The sequence below is a fragment of the Hypomesus nipponensis genome, chromosome 18 (assembly GCF_054491055.1).
Source record: "Hypomesus nipponensis isolate SF chromosome 18, ASM5449105v1, whole genome shotgun sequence".
In the NCBI taxonomy this organism is placed as follows: Eukaryota; Metazoa; Chordata; class Actinopteri; order Osmeriformes; family Osmeridae; genus Hypomesus; species Hypomesus nipponensis.
Genome location: NC_140378.1, coordinates 3,715,001 through 3,722,500, shown reverse-complemented (window position 1 = coordinate 3,722,500; position 7,500 = coordinate 3,715,001). Strand labels below are relative to the sequence as shown.

Genomic DNA, 7,500 nt, shown 5'->3' with positions numbered 1-7,500 from the left:
AAAAATTTGCCAGTTGTATAAAACAGACACAGGTGAGGCACTGCTGGGAGTTGAACCCAGGATCTCCTGTTTACAAGACAGGCGCTTTCAACCAGCTAAGCCACAGCACCTCTGAATGCGCAATAGTTGATTCAACTACTCAAAGCCTCTCAGCGTGAAGGATCGGCCTCCATAATGTAAACACGCCCAACGTGGGGCTCGAACCCACGACCCTGAGATTAAGAGTCTCATGCTCTACCGACTGAGTTAGCCAGCCTTGCTGCTTTGAAGGTACAGGCATTCTTGTCGGGGACCTTTGTGGCAGTTATTGTTTCAAATGCTTGGCCTGTGTCCACAAGGCTGACATTTTGTCTGGACACCGTTTCAAATGACTGTTTCAAATTCGCTGGGTGTATAGTCTACCAACAAAGAGTGGCATGCTCTAACTCCTGTGCTATCCAGGCTTACCATGTCGCTTCCAGAGGCATTCTCGTCGGGTCCTTTGTGACGGAAAACGTGTGAATCCACAATATTGTGGGTGAAGATAAAAAATGTGCCAGTTGTATAAAACAGACACAGGTGAGGCGCTGCTGGGAGTTGAACCCAGGATCTCCTGTTTACAAGACAGGCACTTTCAACCAGCTAAGCCACAGCACCTCTGAATGGGAAATAGTTGATTCAACTACTCGAAGCCTCTCAGCGTGAAGGATCGGCCTCCATAATGTAAACACGCCCAACGTGGGGCTCGAACCCACGACCCTGAGATTAAGAGTCTCATGCTCTACCGACTGAGCTAGCCGGGCTTACTGCTTTGCAGCAACAGGCATTCTGGTTGGGGAACTTTGTGGCAGTTAATGTTTCAAACGCTTGGCCTGTGTCCACAAGGCTGACATTTTGTCCAGACACTGTTTCAAATGACTGTTTCAAATTCGCTGGGTGTATAGTCTACCAACAAAGAGTGGCATGCTCTAACCCCTGTGCCATCCAGGCTTACCATGTCGCTTCCAGAGGCATTCTCGTCGGGTCCTTTGTGACGGAAAACGCCTGAATCCACAATATTGTGGGTGAAGATAAAAAATGTGCCAGTTGTATAAAACAAACACAGGTGAGGCGCTGCTGGGAGTTGAACCCAGGATCTCCTGTTTACAAGACAGGCGCTTTCAACCAGCTAAGCCACAGCACCTCTGAATGGGCAATAGTTGATTCAACTACTCGAAGCCTCTCAGCGTGAAGGATCGGCCTCCATAATGTAAACACGCCCAACGTGGGGCTCGAACCCACGACCCTGAGATTAAGAGTCTCATGCTCTACCGACTGAGCTAGCCGGGCTTACTGCTTTGCAGCTACAGGCATTCTGGTTGGGGAACTTTGTGGCAGTTATTGTTTCAAACGCTTGGCCTGTGTCCACAAGGCTGACATTTTGTCCAGACACTGTTTCAAATGACTGTTTCAAATTCGCTGGGTGTATAGTCTACCAACAAAGAGTGGCATGCTCTAACCCCTGTGCCATCCAGGCTTACCATGTCGCTTCCAGAGGCATTCTCGTCGGGGACCTTTGTGACGGAAAACGTGTGAATCCTCAATATTGTGGGTGAAGGTAAGAAATGTGCCAGTTGTATAAAACAGACACAGGTGAGGCGCTGCTGGGAGTTGAACCCAGGATCTCCTGTTTACAAGACAGGCGCTTTCAACCAGCTAAGCCACAGCACCTCTGACTGGGCAATAGTTGATTCAACTACTCGAAGCCTCTCAGCGTGAAGGATCGGCCTCCATAATGTAAACACGCCCAACGTGGGGCTCGAACCCACGACCCTGAGATTAAGAGTCTCATGCTCTACCGACTGAGCTAGCCGGGCTTACTGCTTTGCAGCTACAGGCATTCTGGTCGAGGGCCTTTGTGACAGTTATTGTTTCAAACGCTTGGCCTGTGTCCACAAGGCTGACATTTTGTCCAGACACCGTTTCAAATGACTGTTTCAAATTCGCTGGGTGTATAGTCTACCAACAAAGAGTGGCATGCTCTAACCCCTGTGCCATCCAGGCTTACCATGTCGCTTCCAGAGGCATTCTCGTCGGGGACCTTTGTGACGGAAAACGTCTGAATCCACAATACTGTGGGTGAAGATAAAAAATTTGCCAGTTGTATAAAACAGACACAGGTGAGGCACTGCTGGGAGTTGAACCCAGGATCTCCTGTTTACAAGACAGGCGCTTTCAACCAGCTAAGCCACAGCACCTCTGAATGCGCAATAGTTGATTCAACTACTCAAAGCCTCTCAGCGTGAAGGATCGGCCTCCATAATGTAAACACGCCCAACGTGGGGCTCGAACCCACGACCCTGAGATTAAGAGTCTCATGCTCTACCGACTGAGTTAGCCAGCCTTGCTGCTTTGAAGGTACAGGCATTCTTGTCGGGGACCTTTGTGGCAGTTATTGTTTCAAACGCTTGGCCTGTGTCCACAAGGCTGACATTTTGTCTGGACACCGTTTCAAATGACTGTTTCAAATTCGCTGGGTGTATAGTCTACCAACAAAGAGTGGCATGCTCTAACTCCTGTGCTATCCAGGCTTACCATGTCGCTTCCAGAGGCATTCTCGTCGGGTCCTTTGTGACGGAAAACGTGTGAATCCACAATATTGTGGGTGAAGATAAAAAATGTGCCAGTTGTATAAAACAGACACAGGTGAGGCGCTGCTGGGAGTTGAACCCAGGATCTCCTGTTTACAAGACAGGCACTTTCAACCAGCTAAGCCACAGCACCTCTGAATGGGAAATAGTTGATTCAACTACTCGAAGCCTCTCAGCGTGAAGGATCGGCCTCCATAATGTAAACACGCCCAACGTGGGGCTCGAACCCACGACCCTGAGATTAAGAGTCTCATGCTCTACCGACTGAGCTAGCCGGGCTTACTGCTTTGCAGCAACAGGCATTCTGGTTGGGGAACTTTGTGGCAGTTAATGTTTCAAACGCTTGGCCTGTGTCCACAAGGCTGACATTTTGTCCAGACACTGTTTCAAATGACTGTTTCAAATTCGCTGGGTGTATAGTCTACCAACAAAGAGTGGCATGCTCTAACCCCTGTGCCATCCAGGCTTACCATGTCGCTTCCAGAGGCATTCTCGTCGGGTCCTTTGTGACGGAAAACGCCTGAATCCACAATATTGTGGGTGAAGATAAAAAATGTGCCAGTTGTATAAAACAAACACAGGTGAGGCGCTGCTGGGAGTTGAACCCAGGATCTCCTGTTTACAAGACAGGCGCTTTCAACCAGCTAAGCCACAGCACCTCTGAATGGGCAATAGTTGATTCAACTACTCGAAGCCTCTCAGCGTGAAGGATCGGCCTCCATAATGTAAACACGCCCAACGTGGGGCTCGAACCCACAACCCTGAGATTAAGAGTCTCATGCTCTACCGACTGAGCTAGCCGGGCTTACTGCTTTGCAGCTACAGGCATTCTGGTTGGGGAACTTTGTGGCAGTTATTGTTTCAAACGCTTGGCCTGTGTCCACAAGGCTGACATTTTGTCCAGACACTGTTTCAAATGACTGTTTCAAATTCGCTGGGTGTATAGTCTACCAACAAAGAGTGGCATGCTCTAACCCCTGTGCCATCCAGGCTTACCATGTCGCTTCCAGAGGCATTCTCGTCGGGTCCTTTGTGACGGAAAACGCCTGAATCCACAATATTGTGGGTGAAGATAAAAAATGTGCCAGTTGTATAAAACAAACACAGGTGAGGCGCTGCTGGGAGTTGAACCCAGGATCTCCTGTTTACAAGACAGGCGCTTTCAACCAGCTAAGCCACAGCACCTCTGACTGGGCAATAGTTGATTCAACTACTCGAAGCCTCTCAGCGTGAAGGATCGGCCTCCATAATGTAAACACGCCCAACGTGGGGCTCGAACCCACGACCCTGAGATTAAGAGTCTCATGCTCTACCGACTGAGCTAGCCGGGCTTACTGCTTTGCAGCTACAGGCATTCTGGTCGAGGGCCTCTGTGACAGTTATTGTTTCAAACGCTTGGCCTGTGTCCACAAGGCTGACATTTTGTCCAGACACCGTTTCAAATGACTGTTTCAAATTCGCTGGGTGTATAGTCTACCAACAAAGAGTGGCATGCTCTAACCCCTGTGCCATCCAGGCTTACCATGTCGCTTCCAGAGGCATTCTCGTCGGGGACCTTTGTGACGGAAAACGTCTGAATCCACAATATTGTGGGTGAAGATAAAAAATTTGCCAGTTGTATAAAACAGACACAGGTGAGGCACTGCTGGGAGTTGAACCCAGGATCTCCTGTTTACAAGACAGGCGCTTTCAACCAGCTAAGCCACATCACCTCTGAATGCGCAATAGTTGATTCAACTACTCGAAGCCTTTCAGCGTGAAGGATCGGCCACCATAATGTAAACACGCCCAACGTGGGGCTCGAACCCATGACCCTGAGATTAAGAGTCTCATGCTCTACCGACTGAGTTAGCCAGCCTTGCTGCTTTGAAGGTACAGGCATTCTTGTCGGGGACCTTTGTGGCAGTTATTGTTTCAAACGCTTGGCCTGTGTCCACAAGGCTGACATTTTGTCCGGACACCGTTTCAAATGACTGTTTCAAATTCGCTGGGTGTATAGTCTACCAACAAAGAGTGGCATGCTCTAACCCCTGTGCCATCCAGGCTTACCATGTCGCTTCCAGAGGCATTCTCGTCGGGTCCTTTGTGACGGAAAACGTGTGAATCCACAATATTGTGGGTGAAGATAAAAAATGTGCCAGTTGTATAAAACAGACACAGGTGACGCGCTGCTGGGAGTTGAACCCAGGATCTCCTGTTTACAAGACAGGCGCTTTCAACCAGCTAAGCCACAACACCTCTGACTGGGCAATAGTTGATTCAACTACTCGAAGCCACTAAGCGTGAAGGATCGGCCTCCATAATGTAAACACGCCCAACGTGGGGCTCGAACCCACGACCCTGAGATTAAGAGTCTCATGCTCTACCGACTGAGCTAGCCGGGCTTACTGCTTTGCAGCTACAGGCATTCTGGTTGGGGAACTTTGTGGCAGTTAATGTTTCAAACGCTTGGCCTGTGTCCACAAGGCTGACATTTTGTCCAGACACTGTTTCAAATGACTGTTTCAAATTCGCTGGGTGTATAGTCTACCAACAAAGAGTGGCATGCTCTAACCCCTGTGCCATCCAGGCTTACCATGTCGCTTCCAGAGGCATTCTCGTCGGGACCTTTGTGACGGAAAACGCCTGAATCCACAATATTGTGGGTGAAGATAAAAAATGTGCCAGTTGTATAAAACAAACACAGGTGAGGCGCTGCTGGGAGTTGAACCGCTGCTGGGAGTTGAACCCAGGATCTCCTGTTTACAAGACAGAAGCTTTCAACCAGGTAAGCCACAGCACCTCTGAATGGGCAATAGTTGATTCAACTACTCGAAGCCTCTCAGCGTGAAGGATCGGCCTCCATAATGTAAACACGCCCAACGTGGGGCTCGAACCCACAACCCTGAGATTAAGAGTCTCATGCTCTACCGACTGAGCTAGCCGGGCTTACTGCTTTGCAGCTACAGGCATTCTGGTCGGGGAACTTTGTGGCAGTTATTGTTTCAAATGCTTGGCCTGTGTCCACAAGGCTGACATTTTGTCCAGACACTGTTTCAAATGACTGTTTCAAATTCGCTGGGTGTATAGTCTACCAACAAAGAGTGGCATGCTCTAACCCCTGTGCCATCCAGGCTTACCATGTCGCTTCCAGAGGCATTCTCGTCGGGGACCTTTGTGACGGAAAACGTGTGAATCCACAATATTGTGGGTGAAGGTAAGAAACGTGCCAGTTGTATAACACAGACACAGGTGAGGCGCTGCTGGGAGTTGAACCCAGGATCTCCTGTTTACAAGACAGGCGCTTTCAACCAGCTAAGCCACAGCACCTCTGAATGGGCAATAGTTGATTCAACTACTCAAAACCTCTCAGCGTGAAGGATCGGCCTCCATAATGTAAACACGCCCAACGTGGGGCTCGAACCCACGACCCTGAGATTAAGAGTCTCATGCTCTACCGACTGAGCTAGCCGGGCTTGCTGCTTTGCATCTACAGGCATTCTGGTCGGGGGCCTTTGTGGCAGTTATTGTTTCAAACGCTTGGCCTGTGTCCACAAGGCTGACAATTTGTCCAGACACCGTTTCAAATGACTGTTTCAAATTCGCTGGGTGTATAGTCTACCAACAAAGAATGGCATGCTCTAACCCCTGTGCCATCCAGGCTTACCATGTTGCTTCCAGAGGCATTCTCGTCGGGGACCTTTGTGACGGAAAACGTCTGAATCCACAATATTGTGGGTGAAGGTAAGAAATGTGCCAGTCGTATAAAACAGACACAGGTGAGGCGCTGCTGGGAGTTGAACCCAGGATCTCCTGTTTACAAGACAGGCGCTTTCAACCAGCTAAGCCACAGCACCTCTGACTGGGCAATAGTTGATTCAACTACTCGAAGCCTCTCAGCGTGAAGGATCGGCCTCCATAATGTAAACACGCCCAACGTGGGGCTCGAACCCACGACCCTGAGATTAAGAGTCTCATGCTCTACCGACTGAGCTAGCCGGGCTTACTGCTTTGCAGCTACAGGCATTCTGGTCGAGGGCCTTTGTGACAGTTATTGTTTCAAACGCTTGGCCTGTGTCCACAAGGCTGACATTTTGTCCAGACACCGTTTCAAATGACTGTTTCAAATTCGCTGGGTGTATAGTCTACCAACAAAGAGTGGCATGCTCTAACCCCTGTGCCATCCAGGCTTACCATGTCGCTTCCAGAGGCATTCTCGTCGGGGACCTTTGTGACGGAAAACGTCTGAATCCACAATACTGTGGGTGAAGATAAAAAATTTGCCAGTTGTATAAAACAGACACAGGTGAGGCACTGCTGGGAGTTGAACCCAGGATCTCCTGTTTACAAGACAGGCGCTTTCAACCAGCTAAGCCACAGCACCTCTGAATGCGCAATAGTTGATTCAACTACTCAAAGCCTCTCAGCGTGAAGGATCGGCCTCCATAATGTAAACACGCCCAACGTGGGGCTCGAACCCACGACCCTGAGATTAAGAGTCTCATGCTCTACCGACTGAGTTAGCCAGCCTTGCTGCTTTGAAGGTACAGGCATTCTTGTCGGGGACCTTTGTGGCAGTTATTGTTTCAAACGCTTGGCCTGTGTCCACAAGGCTGACATTTTGTCTGGACACCGTTTCAAATGACTGTTTCAAATTCGCTGGGTGTATAGTCTACCAACAAAGAGTGGCATGCTCTAACTCCTGTGCTATCCAGGCTTACCATGTCGCTTCCAGAGGCATTCTCGTCGGGTCCTTTGTGACGGAAAACGTGTGAATCCACAATATTGTGGGTGAAGATAAAAAATGTGCCAGTTGTATAAAACAGACACAGGTGAGGCGCTGCTGGGAGTTGAACCCAGGATCTCCTGTTTACAAGACAGGCACTTTCAACCAGCTAAGCCACAGCACCTC

The 7,500-nt window shown here is 49.4% G+C and overlaps 24 non-coding genes across 24 annotated transcripts; all 24 read right to left on the bottom strand.

Moving 5' to 3' along the window:
- Positions 1-35: 35 nt before the first annotated feature.
- Positions 36-110, bottom strand: trnat-ugu (transfer RNA threonine (anticodon UGU)). Its single transcript has one exon. It is a non-coding gene; the product is annotated as a tRNA-Thr (tRNA).
- Positions 111-561: 451 nt separating this feature from the next.
- Positions 562-636, bottom strand: trnat-ugu (transfer RNA threonine (anticodon UGU)). Its single transcript has one exon. It is a non-coding gene; the product is annotated as a tRNA-Thr (tRNA).
- Positions 637-709: 73 nt separating this feature from the next.
- Positions 710-782, bottom strand: trnak-cuu (transfer RNA lysine (anticodon CUU)). Its single transcript has one exon. It is a non-coding gene; the product is annotated as a tRNA-Lys (tRNA).
- A 305-nt stretch (positions 783-1,087) lies between these two features.
- trnat-ugu (transfer RNA threonine (anticodon UGU)) lies at positions 1,088-1,162 on the bottom strand. The gene has a single exon. It is a non-coding gene; the product is annotated as a tRNA-Thr (tRNA).
- Positions 1,163-1,235: 73 nt separating this feature from the next.
- Positions 1,236-1,308, bottom strand: trnak-cuu (transfer RNA lysine (anticodon CUU)). Its single transcript has one exon. It is a non-coding gene; the product is annotated as a tRNA-Lys (tRNA).
- A 306-nt stretch (positions 1,309-1,614) lies between these two features.
- trnat-ugu (transfer RNA threonine (anticodon UGU)) lies at positions 1,615-1,689 on the bottom strand. The gene has a single exon. It is a non-coding gene; the product is annotated as a tRNA-Thr (tRNA).
- A 73-nt stretch (positions 1,690-1,762) lies between these two features.
- trnak-cuu (transfer RNA lysine (anticodon CUU)) lies at positions 1,763-1,835 on the bottom strand. Its single transcript has one exon. It is a non-coding gene; the product is annotated as a tRNA-Lys (tRNA).
- A 306-nt stretch (positions 1,836-2,141) lies between these two features.
- trnat-ugu (transfer RNA threonine (anticodon UGU)) lies at positions 2,142-2,216 on the bottom strand. Its single transcript has one exon. It is a non-coding gene; the product is annotated as a tRNA-Thr (tRNA).
- A 451-nt stretch (positions 2,217-2,667) lies between these two features.
- On the bottom strand, positions 2,668-2,742 carry trnat-ugu (transfer RNA threonine (anticodon UGU)). The gene has a single exon. It is a non-coding gene; the product is annotated as a tRNA-Thr (tRNA).
- Positions 2,743-2,815: 73 nt separating this feature from the next.
- Positions 2,816-2,888, bottom strand: trnak-cuu (transfer RNA lysine (anticodon CUU)). The gene has a single exon. It is a non-coding gene; the product is annotated as a tRNA-Lys (tRNA).
- Positions 2,889-3,193: 305 nt separating this feature from the next.
- On the bottom strand, positions 3,194-3,268 carry trnat-ugu (transfer RNA threonine (anticodon UGU)). The gene has a single exon. It is a non-coding gene; the product is annotated as a tRNA-Thr (tRNA).
- A 73-nt stretch (positions 3,269-3,341) lies between these two features.
- Positions 3,342-3,414, bottom strand: trnak-cuu (transfer RNA lysine (anticodon CUU)). Its single transcript has one exon. It is a non-coding gene; the product is annotated as a tRNA-Lys (tRNA).
- A 305-nt stretch (positions 3,415-3,719) lies between these two features.
- trnat-ugu (transfer RNA threonine (anticodon UGU)) lies at positions 3,720-3,794 on the bottom strand. Its single transcript has one exon. It is a non-coding gene; the product is annotated as a tRNA-Thr (tRNA).
- Positions 3,795-3,867: 73 nt separating this feature from the next.
- On the bottom strand, positions 3,868-3,940 carry trnak-cuu (transfer RNA lysine (anticodon CUU)). The gene has a single exon. It is a non-coding gene; the product is annotated as a tRNA-Lys (tRNA).
- Positions 3,941-4,246: 306 nt separating this feature from the next.
- On the bottom strand, positions 4,247-4,321 carry trnat-ugu (transfer RNA threonine (anticodon UGU)). The gene has a single exon. It is a non-coding gene; the product is annotated as a tRNA-Thr (tRNA).
- Positions 4,322-4,770: 449 nt separating this feature from the next.
- trnat-ugu (transfer RNA threonine (anticodon UGU)) lies at positions 4,771-4,847 on the bottom strand. The gene has a single exon. It is a non-coding gene; the product is annotated as a tRNA-Thr (tRNA).
- A 73-nt stretch (positions 4,848-4,920) lies between these two features.
- Positions 4,921-4,993, bottom strand: trnak-cuu (transfer RNA lysine (anticodon CUU)). Its single transcript has one exon. It is a non-coding gene; the product is annotated as a tRNA-Lys (tRNA).
- Positions 4,994-5,464: 471 nt separating this feature from the next.
- trnak-cuu (transfer RNA lysine (anticodon CUU)) lies at positions 5,465-5,537 on the bottom strand. Its single transcript has one exon. It is a non-coding gene; the product is annotated as a tRNA-Lys (tRNA).
- A 306-nt stretch (positions 5,538-5,843) lies between these two features.
- Positions 5,844-5,918, bottom strand: trnat-ugu (transfer RNA threonine (anticodon UGU)). Its single transcript has one exon. It is a non-coding gene; the product is annotated as a tRNA-Thr (tRNA).
- Positions 5,919-5,991: 73 nt separating this feature from the next.
- On the bottom strand, positions 5,992-6,064 carry trnak-cuu (transfer RNA lysine (anticodon CUU)). The gene has a single exon. It is a non-coding gene; the product is annotated as a tRNA-Lys (tRNA).
- Positions 6,065-6,370: 306 nt separating this feature from the next.
- Positions 6,371-6,445, bottom strand: trnat-ugu (transfer RNA threonine (anticodon UGU)). Its single transcript has one exon. It is a non-coding gene; the product is annotated as a tRNA-Thr (tRNA).
- Positions 6,446-6,518: 73 nt separating this feature from the next.
- Positions 6,519-6,591, bottom strand: trnak-cuu (transfer RNA lysine (anticodon CUU)). Its single transcript has one exon. It is a non-coding gene; the product is annotated as a tRNA-Lys (tRNA).
- A 306-nt stretch (positions 6,592-6,897) lies between these two features.
- Positions 6,898-6,972, bottom strand: trnat-ugu (transfer RNA threonine (anticodon UGU)). The gene has a single exon. It is a non-coding gene; the product is annotated as a tRNA-Thr (tRNA).
- A 451-nt stretch (positions 6,973-7,423) lies between these two features.
- On the bottom strand, positions 7,424-7,498 carry trnat-ugu (transfer RNA threonine (anticodon UGU)). The gene has a single exon. It is a non-coding gene; the product is annotated as a tRNA-Thr (tRNA).
- Positions 7,499-7,500: the final 2 nt, after the last annotated feature.